The sequence below is a fragment of the Hetaerina americana genome, unplaced genomic scaffold (assembly GCF_022747635.1).
Source record: "Hetaerina americana unplaced genomic scaffold, ioHetAmer1.1.p SCAF_9, whole genome shotgun sequence".
NCBI classification, from domain to species: domain Eukaryota; kingdom Metazoa; phylum Arthropoda; class Insecta; order Odonata; family Calopterygidae; genus Hetaerina; species Hetaerina americana.
In genome coordinates this window covers 18,286,071-18,308,811 of record NW_027287538.1, presented here as the reverse complement: position 1 = coordinate 18,308,811, position 22,741 = coordinate 18,286,071, and the positions used below count along the sequence as shown (strand labels likewise).

The 22,741-nt window shown below is 38.3% G+C and overlaps 1 protein-coding gene across 1 annotated transcript in view; it reads right to left on the bottom strand.

Annotated features, from left to right (window-relative positions):
* LOC139698710 (insulin-like growth factor-binding protein complex acid labile subunit) overlaps positions 1–22,741 on the bottom strand; it is a 1,245,847-nt gene that overhangs the window by 488,999 nt on the left and 734,107 nt on the right. Inside the window, exon 7 of the mRNA XM_071597590.1 lies at positions 17,589–17,678. The gene's annotated coding sequence lies outside the window, so the exon portion shown is untranslated. The remainder of the gene's footprint in view (positions 1–17,588; positions 17,679–22,741) is intronic.

The window sequence follows — 22,741 nt, the reverse complement described above, 5'->3', positions numbered from 1 at the left end:
TACTATGCTCCATTTTTTCCTTTCGGGAATTGAAAGCCAAATTGATGCCTTCACTTTTTCCTGTATGCCTAGTTTTTCATTAGCAATGCACACAAGATTTTACTAAAATACATGTGAGATTAAATCGGATCTTAATATTACTAAAGCATACTAACATATAGTGAAAATAAAACTATAGGTTTGCCCTGGCAGAAAACCAATAGTGTAATAACATTTATCTACATTTCAGTCAGTGTTTAGAAAACCGACTAAAATGTTCACTTAGGTCTTTACTACCATAATTGTTTTCCTTCAACAGGAGAGTGTGTGGAAGTAAACATACTCGTACACCAAGTGGGCTCAGTTCTTGCTATCCACCCTTAAGTTGAAGTGTGTGGTAGGAAGTACCCGGAGGAAGCTATTTAAAATAGTGAACGTAGGTCGAGAGGACCAAGGAACAACGACGGCAGTCTTTTTATGGGAAATAAATATTCAGGTGACAAATTACCTTTGCCATGTAACCGTTCTAGGGTGTGTGCGACGACCGTTGCCTCCAGACTCGGAGTTAGGGGCGGGAAACCCCGGGAGGTTTCCAGAAACGAGGGCGCGGAGGAAGTCACCCTCCACCCCACCGCGTAGGGGTTAAAGGCTTGGCGACAGGAAGGGGAAGCCGAGAGGCGTGGTCGGGAAAGGGCCGGGGGAACCCCGCTGAAAGGACGGTAATCCCACTCGAACCACCCCACCGTGGGTCCTCTTCCCCATCTCTCCTCTCTCCCTTCCACTCGGGACGTTGGGAGGCCCACTTGAGCGTGTTTTGATGAGGGGGCGCCAGGTGGCGCTGTGGCTATTGCTCAGCGACGACGGGAAAAGGGGGGAGGGTGGGAGGGAGAGAGGGAGGAGGCGCCAAGGAGGTGGGAGGACGGAATTCATCTCTCAACTCACCCCTTCGAAAAGGGGGAACGCAGCTATCGGCGTTCACATTCGGGGACTCGGCACATACGTACGGAATGATTCTGGGAGATTCGGCATTTGCGAGGTCTCGAGATTCATCTTGGAGGGAAGGTACTTCAGAGGAGGATGACGAGAAAGGTCTAGGTGAGACAATCACGAGCAGGATGGGGAAAACTAATTGGACACATTTTGCGGCACAATAGTTTACCGAAAACCGTATAGGGAGGATCCGTGAAAGGGAATCTGAGCGGATGAAGCCAACGGCTGAATGACGCGATGCTAGTGACGTATGACGTCAACGCCAGGAACTATGTGCGAATGATGAGAATGTCAGATAGCAGGACAGTTTGAAGGGTTGCCATATTCCAACCATATGGATGTACTATGATAATGATGAAGACGAATAATATACTGATTGAGAGATTACGTAGTTAATCGAAAATCAGTAAAAATACGTGCTTCATGGTAGTCAGGGAGATTAAAATGGGAAGCCTTCATCAACGAGGGGACGAGGAATGACTAATATGTTTAAAAAATGTCAAGGGAGACAATTAAAAGATGATATTATAGTACATTCCACATACTCGTTATGAAACCGTAAATTCGACCCCTGAGGATCTAAAAATAAATTAACTTGCGAATCATTTAAATGCTTTGTATTTCGGGTATGAATCGCTATTAAAAATATGATAATGGCTCAATTTATTCATCTATATATTTGTATATGTATTTATTTATATAAACTTGATTTTGCTTTTCTAAGGCTGCCTGAAAAAATCACAAACTCCTCACAGCCAAAAATAAATGGCTAACCATACCATCCAACCATCCAAACCATCTATGAGATGGCTGTCCATACCATACCGTTCAAACCATCTATGAGATGGCTGTCACACAATCGATGAGATATAGAACTAATACCATTTGATGAAAAAATTATCACAATGAAAAGGCACTTCTTTAGTCAAATTTTGAAATTCATCTACTTATTTCTGAGCACAAGGAGATTCATTTGCCGAAGTGAATTTTGAGAGTAGGTTTCGTTATAATATCAAGAAATAGTGCTTTCTGATAGTTCTTTCATTAGTGATCATGAATATACCTCGTAACACCACAATTATTTACGAATGACACTTCTCAGTTCTTTCAACGGAGTGTTACATCTAAAATGAAATTTTTACCCAGCATATTAAGTAAAAAGAGCTTTAGTGGGAAAATGACCCATTCCACATTGTGTTATTTCCCCCGAAAGTCAAGTAGAGAAAATGATCTCTTTCGCGTCAGAAATTCCATCATTTAACTGAATAACTTCAGTATTTAATTTCTCTATCCACCTTTTACCATAGTTATGTTACCTTCCTTTTATCAACGAATTGAATAGCATTTCTTTAAATCTGTTTGCAAAGTATCGTATTGTCTTTTTTGTTGCCACACAAAAGGTAACTCTAAAAAGTAAGCCAAAAAAATGAATCCCACAAGTAAGCAAAGAGCAAAGTGTGCATTTCGTTATATATCAAACCAAAGAAGCGCTTCTGTTTGTTTTGGAAGAAATATCACAGTGAAACAGCCACGATAACTCCAAGGAAACGGATTCTGTCTTTTGTGGGCGATTCACATGTAATATTTCTTTCTGTTGATTTGTGTAGATAATTTTATGATCTAACACTTAACGTTCAGAATTTCCAAAAATCCAAACTTCCCGTTGTAATAACCAATACTGTTTTAGAGAGCATTATATTATAGATTAAATTTATGATTAAAAAAAACAACTTCTACAATAATGGTTTATAATTCATGTAAATTATTTTATTTAAAAGCAACATCGGGAGGCATTACCCCAGAAACAAGTTTTCTCTTTGCCATTTACCCTCTTTTTAGCAATATTCGAAAGACAAAAGTCTTATTCAACGCTTAACTCAGAGATGTTGGGGAAAGGTACAAATAACTGCCATGACTGTTCAACTATATCTTAAACAGTATCAATATTTTCAGCACTTAATACTTCAGTGTAATCCTACCCTCTTGCAAATATCTAAAAAAATTTAATGTAGGACAAAATGGGACCTTTAAACCTAAAAATGTCCCACCTTTGCGTACTGATTTAACTCATTCGCTCCCGCAACTAATAATTATAATTTGAAAGGGAATATGCAAACTTTACTAATGGGATGGTGCGATTTAATCAGCTTTTCATTGTAGTAACAAAATCATAGACACTCATGTAAACACCAATGGAACAAATGACTATTCATATAGGTGCACTAGTTAAAATGTTTTTCGCACATAATGATTTTTCCTATATCCCAACTTGCATCGAAAAATCACATTATAACCTATTAATTCTTCCGTGAATTGATATGGAATTTTCGTGTCCTCCCAGATTTATTCCCCGTAAGGCCATTTTATGGGAGGACAGTTCCGCCGATATTAAGGCTAACGTCTTAACGTCATGAGCGATCCAAAGACGCCTAATTCACTCTTCTGACCTGAAGATTGCAACGCGCGCGAAATTCTCGTCACAGAGAATGGGGCCGACGTGGTGGAAATCTAGGAAGACACGAAGCTCTCATGTAAGGTCCTACGTTTAAATAAACCGACTACCCAAGTAAAAGGCTGGGAAACGACTACAAAACAATGTTTACCCATAATAAAAGGTTAGGCTTCCATAGGAATTCAATCGGACGCCTATTTTCTTTTCCTTTCTGAATGAAAACGTCACGATGTAAATTACTAAGACTAATATATACAAAATTTTGAACTTTTGATTCAATTCAACACAAAGTTTAGCATTTAGGATAAACTGTTCGAGGAAACTTTATTCCCATCCAAGTTATAGCTTTGGATCCGTTTGTAGGTAAGACTATCTCAGTGTTCATGAACGTTTTCAAGGTTTGACGTGTCTCCGCAGAACTACTCGAAGGAAAATACCGCACGGAGAGGAAACATATTTTCTCGCCGGAGTTATTTAACGACTCGATAATAAAGCGATGCAGCGGCTGCGCTCGCTTCATTCAACATCCAAACACGACCAACTACGACACCATATCCAAGATCCCTCACTCGTTATGCAGTTCCTAATACGGAGCCGACCAAGTTTCCCGAACTCATAACTAAAACGACTTCCCGAGGAAACGCTCTCGCCAGTTTCCTCCAATTTAGAAGCTCTGGCGCGAGTTCATTAATTCCCGCGAGTGATAAAATATTCGAAGGTACCCACTGACTACTTCGACCGATGCGTCGTTACCTGGACGCATTATCAAATTAAGCGAGTGAATTCCACCGGCAAGGCCTCAAGCACGCGAGTCTCGTGATTTCCTTTGGCAGCCTCAAGGGCCTCCGCAAGTTGAAATTAATTTAAGAGTTACGGGAGCGGTTTATCAAGGGGCCCCATTCCCTTAGACCCTCGACGTGATTTACTACTGCAAAATCAACAACACCCCAAGTGCACAAAATTAAACGAACTGTCTAGAGCATAATTGAGTCGGCGATTGTTAATGCTGCGGTCTATGAGCTAAAAAAAACAAATGGAACGTGCTCATGTCAAATCGATCAACGGTCAATCACTGGCAAATGTTAATATTTTTACCTAGACTACTGGCAAAAATGACGCATAAAGCTCCAGTGCAGCGTATGGGCGTTTTAAATCAAATTTCGCGCGAAAAGGAAAAAAAAGATTGTTTTAGAATATAAAAATCTTTCGAAGCGTAAAAATCATTCACCTTGGCCGGGCTCCCAGCAATTTTGTTGCATTATAATTCGTATTAGCAGACGATTCCGTCAAAAGTTACTGTTGCGGCATCTTCTACAGTTCCTTTGAAGATCCTTTTAGATTATTTCCCTTGAATTTCGGGTATTATTGTTTTGCAGGTGTGAAAAGTCTCCATAAAAATCAATACGAGGAACGAAGACGACTGAGAGGTATTGGAAAACTCTAACGACGCCTATAGAGCTAATGGTACCATTTCAAATCTCAACTACTTGATATGAAAAAAAACCTGATTGCTTGCAAAATCAACTTCCAGCTATACTTTTTTATGCGAATTTATCGATCATTACTTTAAATCTGAGTCACTAGATTTTTTAACCATCGAACAATTAAATGAGTAAAACTTCCCAATTTATGTGGACCGTGTATTTTTTATTTTAATTCCGCCTTAACATAACTCTATCGTTACTTTTTAATTGGTGGCTCTCATTTCACATGCGCCGAGTTAAAGCACACTGTAAACCTAAAAAAATCAGCAATCTTCAATAAACCATCCATTTGCAAAATTGAATTAAGAAATCGCGATCTTCGGGGTAACAGGAGGGTTTCCTAACACATCTACATCAAGTTGGTTGATGCAAAAATTAGATATACGAAAATTGTTCTTTTTTAACCTTGCCTGAGTTTAATATATATTTTATCCAATTTTTTGGAATAATAATACTCCAATCAACTTATAATCACCCACGAAATAAAACCAAATCAAATTTTCAACGGTCGCGTTTCTCCGTGATGATCACGAGCACCAGGAATAATAAACCTTCAAGTTGGGAGTACAACAACATATATCGTGAAATCAATTCAAAATAAAATCTAAATAAATTTGACATTGTCTTTTAAACCAAGGCACATTATTGGGATAAGAAACCGTAATGCCTCCAAAATTACATTCATTTCATTTTTTATATTTAAATAAATAATTTAAAAAACAACCGAAGAGCAAAAGGAAAAAAATTGTGTTCATCTCGGCGTAGTAAGCGAAAAAAAAGAAATATATTGATACATTATAAAACTCTGAAGATACTCACAATATCCATATTTTTTAATTTAATTTGACAAAAATTTAGATTAGCGAGGCCGAGTTCCCCTGTTAATATTGCTATTTTGTAGGAGCAGTTTACATTTACAATCATGCGTAATTTACTTCCCTCCCGTAAAGAGTAAATTTAAACATTCAATTAAGACATGGATGCAAGTCTTAAGCATAAAAATTAACTAATACCTCGGCGTTTAAATGGACAAAATTACCACTCTATTTATTGGGGAGAGATCTTCGCTCTCTTCGAATCAGCTGACTGTTCGTCCCGAGCGCCCGTTCGCTCGCTGTTCACTACACCCTTGCAACAAGTAACCCGCATACCCTCTCTCCGACTCTCTGTCTCCCGACGGGGGTGGGTCGCCCGACCTTCTGCTCCGGCCCAAAATCTACGAGCGATTTGTGCAGGCACGCGCACGTCAAACGGGTATGATGGAAGGCGTGGTGGGACGTCACTTCTGCATTTGCATCTGCTGCGCCGCACCCTGCAAGCCACCGATTAAGACATGTAGCAGGGCGTGGTATACCCTATATACAACACTTCCGATTGATCTGGGAGGTAGTAGCAGATCTGGCAATTGGTCTGGGAGCTGGTGGAGACGTGACAGAACCCAAGAGATGGGAGTAAAAACTTGGACGAACCGATATGCGGCTTCGGAGTGCTCGTGACATCTGACGAGGGCGGGAATGGGAGAATTGAAGGCGGGGAAGGGTGCGGGATATTCGGGGGAGAGAGAGGAGGAAATTCAACACGTATCGTCGGGACCCTTTCAGAAGAACGAATAGTTCGAGGCAAGCACTTAGTCGTGGCTTGCGAACTATATCTTCACGTACAAACTGGTAAACCCAAACTCGGAACACGTACGTAGTTCTGTACGTCGGATTCACCCTTACCACTGCCGTTTCCATAAAACCTAGATGGATCGACGAAAAATGAAGCATTAGGAACTATAAAGTATTTTTGGCGAATTTATTTTAAATATTTTAGGGGGGGAATTTTATCACTTGAAATAATATTTGACGGAATTGTCCAAAACTGGTTGAGTGTCAACAAGAAAAATTACATTTAACAAAATCACGAATTCAAAATTTATTGGCGGTAGATATGCTAAAGAGTTAGCCAATGATACGGAGAAAAAGAATATGCAATTAATTTATGCAAGAAAAGTTCCAGTTCGGATTTTGGCGTAATTAAAAAAAATTAGTCCGGATATTATCATGACACCGACTTCGATTCGCGAAAAACATCAAGTGACAATCGAAATTATCCATTATCTTTACAAATTATGCCCAGTAACGTAATACCTCATTCTCGAAACTCACTGCCACATGTACTCATAACGAAAATAATAAAAAAATTCTGAGGTCATTAGAAATACCGGTTTGATACAAATAATTTAGTGCAGGAATGAGCACAATCGACATCTGGAATGAAATTGTTCACGTCCGTTTGCGAAATTCTCTTTTCCAAACTATCCATTCGTAGACATTCACGAGTTTCTCTCCTTCCCGATCTTCACACCGCCGTAACCCAAACCACTCTTCGCTGAACTGCGAATAAAAACTTCAAATTTCTGCTCCACTTGGCTCACACTACAACTATCTCGCTAAAGGCTCTCCGTTTTCCACTCGCCACCTATACCGATTGCACTCATTAACTGCTCACACTCATATTATGCAAATGCCACGTGGAGGAAGGAACTAATTAGCAGACTAGAGTCCGGCTTCCCGGAAACGGACGATATATTATTTATAATATGCAGATCCGAGAAGCATCCCATTAATAATTTAATCAACAATTTCCAGCACAAAATTTGTGAAAACAGTGGAAGACGAATCGTTTATCCTTTCACTGAATATTTGCGCTCGGAGATGAGAAAATGTTACGCGATTATGAAACGCGCTTGGGAGTGACGGTGTAGGCGTCTCCGGCGAGGCGAGAGGCAGGTTGTCAGGACGGAAAAGCGAAAATCCGCGGCAGCTGGTAAAAGGTACGGGTGGGTTGGTGAGGGGTAAGGTGGGCCGGAGGGATGGGATGGTCAGGGGATGGGGAGCGAGCCTCTTCCCGAATGCGGGAGGAGGGGAAGCCGTGGCGAGGGTGGGACGGATGTCCTCCGCGTACTTGCTACGAAGGGAAAGCGAAAAGCTCGAGCTGCATTTAGCGAATGTTCACAAATTCCGTCACACCCTAAAGGGAAAGGAGGGTTTGCTAAAGTATCTCGCGGGGGACGAGAGTGGTATTCCACATTTGCACGTATCTGTAAGAGTGTTAAACCAAGCGAGCTTTGCAGAGGCGTGTGGCATGCCTTTCTCAGAATTCATGTTCGGATGCCCGTCGTGAAAATATAATGGAAAAAGTCTGAAAAAGTGACCTTTTGCTTTCTTTCCCCCATTATTTTTCTAGTATTTTATTCTAGCATTGTTGTGATTGGAAATCGTGCGGAGTTAAAATAAATTCTTGAATCAACAGTTGATTCCGTTATTTTCATTTTAATCTGCTCTAGGACGTGTCAGTCCCAATGGGAAGAGTGATAGGCTACTGATTAGAGGGTCAGGGTTCGAATCCGAGTGACGAGTCTAAGCACCCCCACCTAAGCTCTGTGATTTTTTCGGAGATGTTATTTTTCCCTGGGAAACAACAGGCGGAACAGAGAAAAGAACCAAATCAACGGAAAACAAACTGGCGCTCTGCCCCAATGTGTACGTTTCTCCTGGCGTTGGACTTACGACTAAAATTAGGTGAACCTTTACATCAAACCAACCAATTAAATCAAAGCTGTGAGAACGTAGCCTGATCGACCTACTAATCATGTCCAGTAGGTTAATTCAACGATGATAGTTGTAAAATATACAAGTAAATCTCCGCAATTAGTTTTCCTGGAGATTACATGGGCTATAATTCCATTTTATGCAGTATCTTTGTAACACTTTCTTTCCCTTTTAAGGCTATTTTCACTAACTGCCTAGATTTTCACTCTGTTCCACTCAATTGATCAAATCGATATTTTTCGGAACGGTGCGCAAACACTAACCTGATGTGAAGGAAGAACAAGCGTAGTATATGCGGTGAATTAGCTATGATTTGGGTTTTCGACGATCAAAAATTCAAGTATGTGTAAAAATAGAAGGATACATGCATATCATTAAATATCTCCTCAGTTGAGACAAAGCCCTGAAAATACTTCCATAGTTAAAACAGTCCCGTCTCACCAAGAATAAATCCGAGAACTGAAACGAAATTTCAAAATGGAAAAGATACCAAGTTCATAAGAAAATACTTTGAAAGAACTCACAGACTCACAAAATTAACACATAACCTGGATTTCGATCATCTAACCACGCAGAACATAAACATTAAATCATATTTCTGACGAAGTTGAAGGCCCGTAGGATTAACTCGAGTGGGGTGTAAGGAAAAAATACAAGTTCAATGCTATATCCGTAGGTCGAACCATAATAAGAAAATCAGAGATATTTACTCTCAAACTGATAAATCCAACAGTTCAATTTTTCCTTCATGGCCATAAAATTACAAAAAAATTAATAAAAATCACTTGCTGCTGATTCCAGTGTTTTTTCATAGTTCAATCCTAACTATGCACGTCCTCGCGGCGACTTTAGTGCACGATATTGTGGAGAGTGAACATTGTGTTGAAGCATACGTTGCAAGTCAGTCAATTGCAAATTTCACGGAGTAGGAGGAATGATTGAAGTGAGGGGAATTGGAAAAGACAATTGGAAGTTTGAATTACTTTACATGAACATGTAGTTTCCTGTTATATTGGCGAGTATCCTGAAGATTTCACTTATCGTATATAGTACATCATAAACATCTAATTTCGGAAATCAAAACTCCTTTCCGGCGAGAACTAACTCGCAGTGATTTTTCCCATAATTTCACTTGAAGTCTAAATTTATTTTCTCTCAAATTCTTAATTATGTTTTGGAATCTTGGAACATTTATCACCCTCGGGGCGACGACACCAAGAAATCTTTTTGTCCTTCAAGCACCTATCATTCTCCAAGAAACTGTGGGAGATGCCGCAACAGTAACTCTTAACGGAGTCATCTGCTAATATGCATTTCAATGCAACAGTTTTAGAGTGTAAAAATCATTTGCCTTGACCGGGATTGGTCAAGATTGATTGGCCGGGATCCCGGTCAATGCGAATGATTTTTAAAATCTGAAATTCTTGCATTGACCTAGCATTTTATTTACCAAGAGTAATCTCCTCTAATCGAGTTTCCACATTCAAATTTCAATGTTATGCTACAAGAAATGAATTATCCTTTCCCTTCCAAAATGATTCCTGCCACTTCTGATATAATGATACCACTATTAAGATAAATCGTGTTCTTGTAAATGTTCATTACCAAAACACGGTGGAGGCGATGCCGTACGGAATTTGCGCATTAAATTTCACTTGCGAACACGCTACGGACGTTATTCCGTATTACATTAAAGAAATCCATTAAACCCAAACACGCAAAATGTATGCAAAGTCCATGACATGAAAAAGTCAGGTAACATTAAAATAATCGACGCGGATTTGTAATGCAGCAAGTGGAAATCCGACAGGAAATTTAATGCTGAAAATATCGATTTTACGGAGTTCAGACCATAAATGCTTCGTAAAGAATTGCCGGAAGATGAAAGGGCAGGCGCAGTGGAATATTAAAGGAAGGGATTTGTGATAAAGTGTGTCATGCGTGAGGCCACGAATCGCCGAAAAAACGGTGTCACATAAAACATGAACGACACCTTTTTTTTTGGACGGACGTTAGCGCCCAGAAGAAAGTTCGGACGGGAGAACCTGCGTTGTTCACGCTTCTAGAATGAAACGAGGAAATCTGGCGCACCGTCTGTTCTGGATAAACGCTTTGACTATTTCAGGGTGCTCAGGCTGTGAAGAACCTTATGCAAGGAAATGCAGCCTCTTTGGTTCCAGTCCTTTGAATTTCCGCATTTGAAATGTTCTCCGTGATGTTTTTTCCTGTGGACTCATGGGTTTTAATATCTCTTCGGAGAAAATAGATTCCGTGTGGAGTTCGAATTAAAATGCGACGAGGAGTAGTTTTAGATATAAGAACTCAAAGGAACACACGTTTTAGTTTTAATAACTACGCGGAGGAAGCCGCATGAAATGAAACACCCGATGGAAACCCGCTTTTAGTTTCATAATCTCTATTTTTGAAAGACTTTAACAACTAAGTCGTGAAACAGTTTAATGAAATTACTGAAAGAAATCGCTTAATAATTTTTATTGATATAAATTTTACAGTCGTTAGCCGATTCCCAAAAATTACGATTCCGGCTTAAATATCGAGATGCTGGAGTTGTGGAAACAAATTGGAGCGTAAATGAGTACCCATAAAAAACTAGGTAAAAACAATTATATAAAAATCATCACCCTTTGTAAACTTAAACCCAGCAATTTATAATTAAGGAGACGAAATAGGGACGTTTTCTTCAATGATAGAAATTAAATTAGAAAAAAAGTGCCTGATTTCAATATTTTGAAGAATATACATGCATATTAAATATTACTAATTTAGTATTTTGGGCAGATTTTACTATGCCTCATCAAAATGTTCAATACATTTTGTTGACTGCAACTTCAAAATTAAAATTCCATTCAATCCCATCTACTTAGTTAAACTTCCCATACTTAAAAAAAAACTTGACGGATAGATTTTGCTCCCACGTAATCATCAAAAGAACTTTACTAATTGATGTATTTGAGGTAGTTTCCTCCTTTACATCGATAGACCTCGGCATTATCTAACTTGCATGATTAAAGTACTGCAATAAGATGTTCATTTCGATCAATATAAACCCAAATACCCATTAAGATATTCGATGCAAAGTATTTCAGCTGAAAGTAAATGAAATATCTTAAAATATTCAAACTCTTTTCATGAATTCTCACATGAATTAACTGGGTGGATTGTTCAAAATTTTAAATTAAGGAGAAGGCATACTATTGGTCATGAATAAGTTTAAAATCGAGACATCCAATACAAAATCATAAAACCTCTTCCAAAAGGAAGGATATTAAGTGTTGAAAGAGTTGAAAAGAAGTTGAAACGTCTCTTACTTAGCTTACTTTAAGTCACATAATTATTAATAACATGCGCCAATAATAAATAAATACTATGACTGAACGCAAGGGAGACTAATAAAATTATTTCCCAGGAAAATAACAATGAATATCTGAAAAAAATTGAATCGTAATATATTATTTATTCAATTTCAATCGTAATACATTTAATATGCATAGATATTAACAATAAAAATATAATTTTTATCAAGTGTTCAAAGAAATTATTTGATATTATGATATTAATGTCTCATAAAATTTCATCTTCCTTAATGCATCACAAAAATTTTATAGTGGTTTTTTGCAAACTATATTAAAATTATCTACACTAATTAACGGAACTTTACAAGGCTTTTATCCATTATCAAGAGATCTTCATATAATTTCTATCTAAGGCTAAACATACGAGAAGTAATCGAATTCTCTATTGAGTTGTAAAAGGGTCTGACCTCGAAATGTTTACCCCATTAGCGGCGTTCTAAATACAAAATGACCCTTCCATTGGTGAATGTTCTAATGAGGTCCGAGTTGATTAAGCAAGTGATGCATTTGGATGCAGTATTTGCATAGGTTTGATTAACAGATATTGACAGTGTTTCATTTTGAAACGCGATATCGTTGACAACTAGGGAAAATAATTCCGAGAAAACACGATAAATTGAAAGAGATAAAAATGGTCGTCATAATTGAGTTACATGAAAAAAGAGAATAAATTAAATCTGTATGTATCTTAGGCAAACAATGCAAAAATCGATATAAAGTTTTACTCAATTCTGTCACTCAGCGACGATGATTAGGACGACTTTATGACTTAGATAATGAGTAAGACCAAAGAAGATTTACTTCTCCGTACATCAAAACCATATTAATACTTCGGAAAAACTATTACTTAAACAGCTATCACATTTAACCTCACGTGCAAAGTAGCCTAAACCACGAACATACACTCGAAGTTTAGTTTGACAAGTGAAAGCCAAAGCTCATCAAATACCAATCAATCACTACTGCGCGTGAAATTCACACATCGGGAGTGATCATCCCATTTACCGTTGTCACCGGCCGCCGTGTTTCCCAGGAAAAAATAAAACCTAAATATCTCAAAGCTCGTGTGAATCTGGGGATGTCCAAAGTAACCTGGAATCAAACTCAGCCCCCTTCCCAAGTAAGTAGGGCTGCATCTATACTTCTAACGCTCTACGCGATTCATTTATTCGATTATTCATTTTTTGCCGCCGTTTTAGGCAAAGGTTGCAGTGGACTCGGAAATATACGATGCGGTTCTCCTACGTAATTGAAATGGCAAAGGAAACGTGTACATCCTCGTAGTTATGCAACCAACATAATATTTACGCATTTATGAACGTCAAATTGCAGTCTTACAGGGGCTGGACTCAGCCGCGCAGACGGAATGTTCAATAAATTCAACACCCAATGGGCATCAGACTTTTTGCATCATGATAATAATCAGCGATGCGTTTTCCCCATGACCTACGACCATCAAAAAGTTGGTTGGATGGAGATATGAGTGACTCGCTACAAAAGATTTTCGGTCGATGGGCATGCATTAAGTCAAAGGTAATCAGCAAATAAATCCCACAGAAAATGTACTTATGAGAATCCTCTCTCCCGCTCAACTACATATGATTTGCGTTGTGATTTCATCAACACCCTTGCAAATAAAGGTCACTTATTAACTAAACAACAACAGGAAAACTAAGCCATCATGGCTCTAAAACGCAACCCTTAGAATGATTCTATAATTTAAATTCAGAACAAGAATTGAAAATCACAAAAGATATGAACTGTTTGAAATCCTGGTACACCTTCCAGAAAAAAAACAGGAAATACCCGAATGAAATAGAGGCAAACAAAAACTCTATGGCAAGCTATCTGGCCAATAAGAATATCAGGACCTATGATACGTAAAAATGCCCAAGGAAGGAGATGAAGGGAATGATAAAATCTAAGACAGTGAATAACATAATCCCACTCTGCAAGAATAGGAAATTGTAATAACGAATGAACGCCATAAAAATCGAATTTCATTGGTAAAATACAAGTAAGAAAAAATGACTCATCAGAATCTACTCTTAAAATTTAGGCAGTTAGATTTGTTGGTTGGATGCCCTGTGCCACCCCTTGCTTTCCGCAACGTCATAGCAATAGTGTGGAATGTAAGATATGAGGGAAAGCAAGGAAAGCGGAATTGTGAGTAGCTATTTAAGAGAGGACGTGAATAACACGGATAAACAAAGACGCGTAGCGTAATTTGGTTTGTTAACAAAGCACGAATATAGGGAGATTCCTAATGACAAGCTACGTGACTACTAATCTATGTTAAAGCCAAAGCAATCACTGCAGAGCACCTCGCAGCAGAGGCATTTCCCATTGGAAGAGCGATTCCCCAGAGGAATGGATGAGTGCGTAGCAAATGAAGGTCAATGCAATTAAGTGCATCAGCGTTATCTTCTCACGGCATCCGAGGAAGGAATGATGACATTTTCACGCTTTTGCGACTAAGTCACTCAAAGGAAAAAGAACTCGCTTTCCAAAGCTTCACTAAATATTAGAAAAATTGACCTTCCGAAGATATTCATTTCGTATTCCTCAAAACGTCAACTTGACAGGCAAATGCTATCTTAACCCTACTTATCGTCTCACTTTCAGGTCTCAAGAGGATGGGCAGTTTGCAGCTTAGACGTTACAATGGGTTTTTCCGCGGCAATTTTGCACTAAAATAACTGCTTCTCGTAATCTTCTTCATTCATTACTTTAGCCATAAATTTACAGTATAAATATATCGAAAAATTGATATCCATGTTCCTGTTCAGATCAATGTGAAATCAGCCTTCTTTTAATTGAAAGTCGAATTGAAAAAGGTCAATCTTCTGACGACTAATCTAACGAAAAACGACTGAATCTAAAGAAATAGGGCCATTTAATTTGATAGGAAATACTCTAGTTTCATCGCCAATCACTCATGTTGAAACGATTTTAACGGGAGCTAATTGGTCACTCAAGCTCCTTATGCTCAAATTAAATGGAGAACAACGCCTTCAAATCTAAAAGTTGCTCATCTTTTTAGCACTCTGAAAAAACAATCTTCTTTTAATTCTATGAACCAAGATTACATAAGATTTCACCTGGAAATCTACATTTATATATAACCATACAATTAAATACGAAACCGGGTGGTAGTGGGTGTTTGGTCCACCAGCCATTAGAGTAATTTTATATTGGCAATTAGTGTAATTTGGGAGGCTCAATTAATTGGTGTAAGCTATGTTTGCTACTGCTGTAGTGTCGAATTGTGTGAAGGAAAAAAAGGTTCATATATCGATCGATTTTGCTGTCAATTTTACTTAATTCATTTAACGACTCTCAAAAATACCACTAACGATTCACTCCCGTGTCAGCGGAGCTGTGCTGACGATTTCATACAGAGCCACGGAAGAAGCGATAAAAAAGCAATTCCAATCAACCATTTCAAACGATGGGCAGTGTTTACTTTTCAAGTTTTTTTTAGCAAATTTCTGAATCTACTAAACGCAACAATACCATTGAAGGAGAAAGTTACAAACACAGAGATGGAATTGCGTCGACTAAAATAACAGTGGAATTAGCCTTAGACACACAGACAACAGTGGAATAAGCCTTACGAAGGGGTGCACTTGTTTGATTTTTTACAATCTAACGGGCAGACCTTGAAGCGTATGCCCAGGCAGTATGCAGACACGCAGCTGGGAGATTTGCGGAATGGCTAATAAAAACCTAGGATTCATAAAAAATACCTGGAAATTGTAATGAAAGGGTCCCAGAGCTCTGTTATTTCACGTTACTTAGGCCACACGTAGAGTATACTAGAATTGTATCGGATTCACATGAAGTAGGCTTAATTTTGGAACTAGATCAATTGTAACGAAGTACAGCTAGGTTTGGGAAAAGCGTTATGAACAAGGTATCAGTGTCACGACACGATTGAAATAATTAGGATGGGAGCGATAGTTGACCGTATGGTTAGCTACAGGTTAAATTTACTGCGTAAATTTGAGATAGGTTACTTCTCTGAGGATATTACGGACATGTTACAGACCCCCACTTAATATTATAGATCAGATCACTAACGTAAAACCAGGGAGATTTATTGTAGAACAGCTAGATTTAAAATAATATTTTTTCCTCGAACCATTAGAGATAACAAAGGACATGGCAGCAATCGCGTAGGAGATAATTAGAATTGGTAGTGAATATATTTGTTGATATCTTGCATGTTTATTACTGCATGTTATTCTTTTTATTTAATAGACCCATCCCATCTTTTTAATAGTTCTATTGCATAACTTAAATGTACGTACCCTGTTATTAACTATTGTTATATATAAGTACATAACTTTATTTCGCTTGACTAAGGTACGTCGAATGTATTAACAAACTAATATTTGTGTAGAGGTAACATAATTTGGTTTTGCATACGATTTTATTTTATTCTAGTTTACGGGTGGTGACCTAACACCCCTTGCCACACTCCCTTGTGGCAGTTTGCGGGGCATTGTGTAGATGTAGATGAAAAATGCGCATGACAACTTCTGTCTTCTTTTCGCTGCACGATATCCTTTTCTATATTTTTACCATAAAAACTCATACCATTATGATAATTACACATCAATCGCTTATGAGTATGAATGCAAACGTTACCATTTATGCCGGTCAAAAATGTTCAAAAAATTTATAAAAACTTATAAACCTGTCGCAGAATAACAAAGGCTGCATTTGTAAATTTCATGAAATATGCTACCTCATAAAAGCGATTATATTTCAACAGTTTTTTTGAGTAATTCAGCCATCTTTTTCATTTTTAATTATTCTACAGCATTAAAATACGTAATCGGTAGGTATATATATTATATATAAAAGTAGTCTGATCGTTTACTATTCATTTTCTCAGTCGGTACTCTAAAGCACGATTATTGAGATACAGAAGAATTATTCTTTTTGGATTGTGTTCTACCGTTGATTGTAGAAGGTTAAGCATCGCTACATTTCTTATCTTCGTCCAAAAAGTCACACCCTGACGCCCCTAATAGTACTAGAGCTACATTAGAGTAAACTGTTCTTCAATTCTGCATATTTTCTACATCCTTCTGTCCAAAACACTCTTTCCATCATATACCTCCCCCCTCACTACTTTGCTTGCATAACGTTCTTCCCACTATCATAGTCTTTAACCTTCCATTCCTAATTGAAAAGCTGAATTTAGGAATTTTGAATTTTTTACAGAATTAAGTGTATTAAGAATTAAAGAATTATAAACAAATACATTCACAAAAAATAGCTACAAAAGCTACCTGCACAAATAATAGATTGTAACAGGTAAGATGAGGCATATTCGGAAGACCATGACTCATCGATAACCCTTTCGCTCTATCATAGTAAGTAATGAGTACTGATAAGACTAATGCCTTCCCCGAAAGCTAGCGCGAGATTCATTTGTACATGAGCTACTCTCGGCAGGGTATCTAAAAATTTCGGCGCCGCAGAAAAGACTCATAACGCACTTGTAATTCTGCGAGCATTTATTGGGCAGGGAGAAAAGGTTTGAAGCGACAACACAAAGGGAGTGATCCGCCAAGGCAGACGGGCGATTTTGTCGGGAAGTAAAGGGCTACTTAGTGAGTCGAACCTCGGAGAATACCCGAGCGTGTGCGTGTCGATGTCAAGGTGAGCTAAGTCATGAAATTCAAATGCAATTACTTACCCTTAAGATTCACAGCGGGCCGAGGATGCAGACCTTGAAGAACCCCCAAAGGTGTGTTAGGCTTACTCCCTCGCCTCAGACCAACTCCTCCTGTGAAGCAGACAAAAAGCGATGAGTCACCCAACGTGAAGTCATGCCACTTCTTCCTCTCCCTCTTTCTTATTCCATTCACCGTTCCGACGCACATTATTTGAACTGGGACATTTCTTTTTCTCTCAAAGTGCCATTAAAGTGCTAATAAAAATATCATAAGAAGGGGAAAATGAAAATGGGCGTGATGAATTTACGCAATTAAAATTCACTCCCTCTCTCAATGGTTGAAACGAGGTCAATTGATTCCGGGCGATCTATTTTGCTCGGGACTTCGAGAATTTCTTGTGACTTGAGGAAAATGGAATCTTGAGAGAGAAAAAGGGAGAGGAAATGATAAATGGAATTTAAAAAAACTACAATTTACGAATTCAAATAAATTCTAGGAACTAAGAGGGCTAAATAAGTGATGGCTTTGAAGGCATTATCGAACTGAATACGTTGAATACTATTAAATACCATATGTATTCAAAGAGCTAAATGATGATATGAATTTAATTTTTTGGCTAATTGGATGCAAATTGCACAAAATAGAATTACAAGGGATGGAACAAATTAGTAATGTTTTACATGAATTATGAACAATATCGACCATAATGTCTCAAAGTAATTAATTATTCGCTTTGCAAGAGAGAACCGCTGTAGGTAATTATCACTGTTAAACGAACCAAATAGCAATTCTTTCTTCAAATAAACGTGACAATGGACAAGACGTCACATTGAAGCAAACAATATTACACCAAATTAAGCCTCATGAAAAGAAAATCTAGAGCAATTATTTGAGACAACAAAAATCTAAATGTAATGACTGGCGCTCTAAAAATACGAGTAATTATTACATACACTCCTTGCTTATAATTAGCTGGAACGGCACGAAACTTGGCGATTTGAAATCTGAATTTAAGATTTTTTAATGGTGGAAAAATACTCAACAAACCGAAATACAAACGGAGTCCTTATTTTCCAATTAAGTCCTTTCAACGGAACATGGATTCGTAGGAGTGGTACTATTAATGTTATTTGGTTCATAACCATCCGCCCCTTTAATGCTTTCTCGGAAGCTAGGGAATTAGATAATGTTCTATAGGATATGCCTTCGTCAGAAAATCTCACCATGGATTTTCAATTTTCACTATTATTAATAATTAACAGGAAGGGGTTGATAATGATGGACCAGACTGCATGGCATCGAAGTAAAAAGCATCGGAAGGACGATTGCTACGACCGACGAACGAACGGAGGGAAAGATCTTTTGTCATTTGACGTGCTGGTCGAGTGTTCGACATGTAATGGGAGGGTGACAATCGAATATGATCCATTGAAGGCCGTTCAGGGCCAAATATGTGGCCAAATGGAAATACGGACAGGGCCCATTACCAGATTTAAACTCTTCGTCATTTCGCCCCTTAAATATGCTCCATTCAATCCAGTGCCAATAGCAACATAGTAAATACCACCTAAATACCCTTAAAAATAACGTTCAGCGTTTATAAATGAAAAAATAATCATAACTTTTACCATAATGTATTTGTTCACTGAAAAAATACAAACAAGGTAATCTACGGTTTAAGTTAGGTTTTGGATGGACACAACTACGAAATAAATATTTTGTGACTCCTATAAAACACAATCAAGCCCTTCTTATCTATGTGTACTTCCTTACTCCCTTCATCCAGTCCAACATCCCTATCCTATTCATGCCCTTTCCTCGTTTGCCTAATATTCTCCCCTCTATTACAGTTTTCAGCATCCCACTGCCGATCAATACGCCCTTCATCCATTTTTTCGTTCCTCCTTAGGATTTAACGAATAACCGATCGTATCACTTTTCCACTTATCTAGTGGAAAGTTATTCATTATGTTCAATTTCCACGACATCACACCTGAAGCTACTCAATCTGTCCTTAGGATTTCTCCCAACATGCCCCTCTCCTCGCCCATCATTACCTAGTACTACTACTACTTTCTCTATTTTTCTTCACAACCCACATGACAAAATCCTCCAAGCTACGTCTATCCTCCTGCTTCAGTGACCACGTTTCCGCGACGTACATAGCTACGCTTCATATCAAAGTTTTTACGAGTCTTTTCTTAATATCCTTGCTCAAAGTCCCTGTCATGAACTCCCTCCTCCTTGTGAAAACTTCTTCGCCTAGCGGAATTCTTCTCCTTAGGTACAATTCTTGAACCATATATAAGATTCACCTTTCAAAGAACTATTTTTAGGGTGTAAGTATTCAAATTGATATCAATATTTTAATTTAATAATTCAATGTTAAAATGAATGTAATTTATTACTGCTTCTGCTTGGATTGTTCAGTTAATATAGCCATCTATTGTTGGATATTTGTCATGGTCCCAATAAAGTGTGCTACAACAAGAATTAGACCAGACAAAAAAATATGAAGTCTTTGTTACGGGTATAATTTAACGAAATACTTTCAATAATTCTGATTAAGCAAACTCAAAAAAAAAGCTTCAATTCCAAAAGTATACATACGAAAAGGGCACTTTACACGTTCATAGCAAATATTGTTAACTTTTCATCATTCTATATCCACACACGTTTACAATACTCTAATTTATATTCCAAAATTTAAAGCACATCAAAGCCTATAATTAGGCACGAACAAATTCTCAATGTCGAAGCTAAATCATTCAAAATAATGTTTTTGGTGTGATAAAAAATTCGTAAGTTGTATAAAAATACCAGTGACAGCTTCCCAGATGAATATAGAAAAACATAGTATTTTATTGATTCAAACAAATCTAATATTTTTGTACATGCAAAAGCAATATTACCGACGAAAAAACAAATATATGTTAAATCGCTTTCGGTTTACAAAAGAACACAATTTGAAATCGAGTTTATGAACAAGTTGCTCGTCTGTTAACTGAAAAGAAATGGTATACCCTACACTTTTACTATCGAAGTTAAATTATATGGCATGATTCACTTCATTACCCTAGAACAACTACTTTCACTCACCAACCGTTATAATTTGAACAAGATCAGTAGCAAATTAGTACAGTATCTATTAGGATATGCAGAGTTGGCTGGCATAACCTTGACAGAAATAATGACGAAGTACGTTAATACGACCTAGTACAACGAAGTCACTGACTGCAAATATCCATTCATCATCGCTTAAAAGTTTATTTTCTCAAATCATGAGTGGAAAGAACGAAAAGGAACTGCAAACTATTTGATAAGAATTTTCATCACATGTTACAGAATCGCCGAGAGAATTTTGACGGATGTATTTCCGAGAGGAACAGGAATGAGCGGGCAAGCACCCACGTCCATCTTATTACGCCCTTCTCGGGACATACGTAGCTACTTCCTTTTCTTTCTTCAAGAGGGAGGGAGTTCTTTCATGAGGCCATGGGTTCCGACGACACCACCTCGCTTCTGAAGGGCTACCAGGAGACGTGAAGGTGGGAGGAGGCGGAAGGGTGCGGTGGATGGGCGAGGAGAGGTTGCTCCCCCCCCTCCCCCCGGAGGGGCCGTCCCCATGGGAGCTGACGACAAGAAGTGACCCGTTGGCTTGAGATGAGGACCAGCTGCGGCCAGACACTCATATGTAGATGTGTGGGGCCGGGAAGTGCTTGAAAGCGGGATTAGGTTACTTTGAGGAACACGTCACTGAGTTGAGGATTTCAGGGAATTGTGCGGACCATGTCCACCAAGAATGAATGCACTCCATGCACTTTAAATAATGTAATATTTGAAAGGCTTTAATGCGCACTAAAGATTTCATTCAGTTTCCATTCCATCCATTTCTCAATTTCTCAATCCATTTCAAGTTCTCATAAAGGGGAACCATCTTGATTTGAAAGCCATCGCTATTCTTTGGGAAATTTTTCAACAGACCGAGGATAGAGGAAGCACTAAGTCAATGCTATTGACTGATAGTTATTACTCCAATACTTATAATTTATCATTTTTTTTAAATCGCTTTAGCTAAAAACATGAAAATCTAACTGTTTAAAAAGGTTTAGGACTCGTTACTATTTTTTAAAGAAAATGTGCGACTGATGACTACCTCCTTTCTAAATGGAATATTTCCGAAAAATTTTATTTCGATTTTTATACAAATTTTTAGTCGATTTATACATCAACTCCTTATTAATTTTTAGTACTACAGCTGAAAAGCCAACGATAAATACTAGTACCTTAGCTCAACACACTGTATTTTGTTTCAGGGAAAATTCTGAGACGAAGCAGAAAAAATTCTGACAAGAGACGTGAAAAAACTTACAACAACGAAAAGATTCTGGACAGAGATTGGTCAAAGATTTTGAAAGGACGACAAAATTTGGCGGGACCGAACGGCACGCAAATTTCGAGACGGAACTTTCATGAAATAGAAACCTTCGACGAGATTTTTTTACAACGACTAATGCCGATTATCGATTTTCAATGCTTTGAACGATTTAGGACTACACGAGAAAGACTGACCCGAAGTGGTAAGATTTCGGGGGACGAAACAAAAATATCGGAACGGAGAATAAACCCTACGGAGACGGAACGAAGAAGAAATCAAGCGTGACGGGACACGAAGATATCGGGACGATTTTTGCTCAGATTGAATAACATCTGCGAGGTTTTCGCAGAGAAATAGGAAGGAGATCTAAAAAGAAAAACGTCTCCCCGGAGGTGAAGAATTTGCCCGAGACCTTTGTAAAGGAGTAAAATCCCAGAAACGAAACTTTTAACGGCGACAAAAAATCATAGAAAGCAAATCGAGACAAAAAATTCAGGACGAAAATTGTTCACTTCCGTTCCAGTCCCTACTTGTGAATCATCATCGCTTTATATTATGTTGCCGAAGAATGTTTGGCAATAAACGATTCAGCTTTCATTTCGAGAACCCCGGCCGCTCTTCTGTTATGATTTAACCCTCGCACGGAGGGAAATAAGGGTGGGAACGGATCGGCTCTTAACTCCTTCTCCCTGCATAGGCGCACGCTTCTTTCGTGATTGCTGGGGTGAGGTGGAGGGGCGGAGGGGGAAGGGCAGAGGAGGTGAGCAATATATGCTGATGCACTCGCTGCGAATC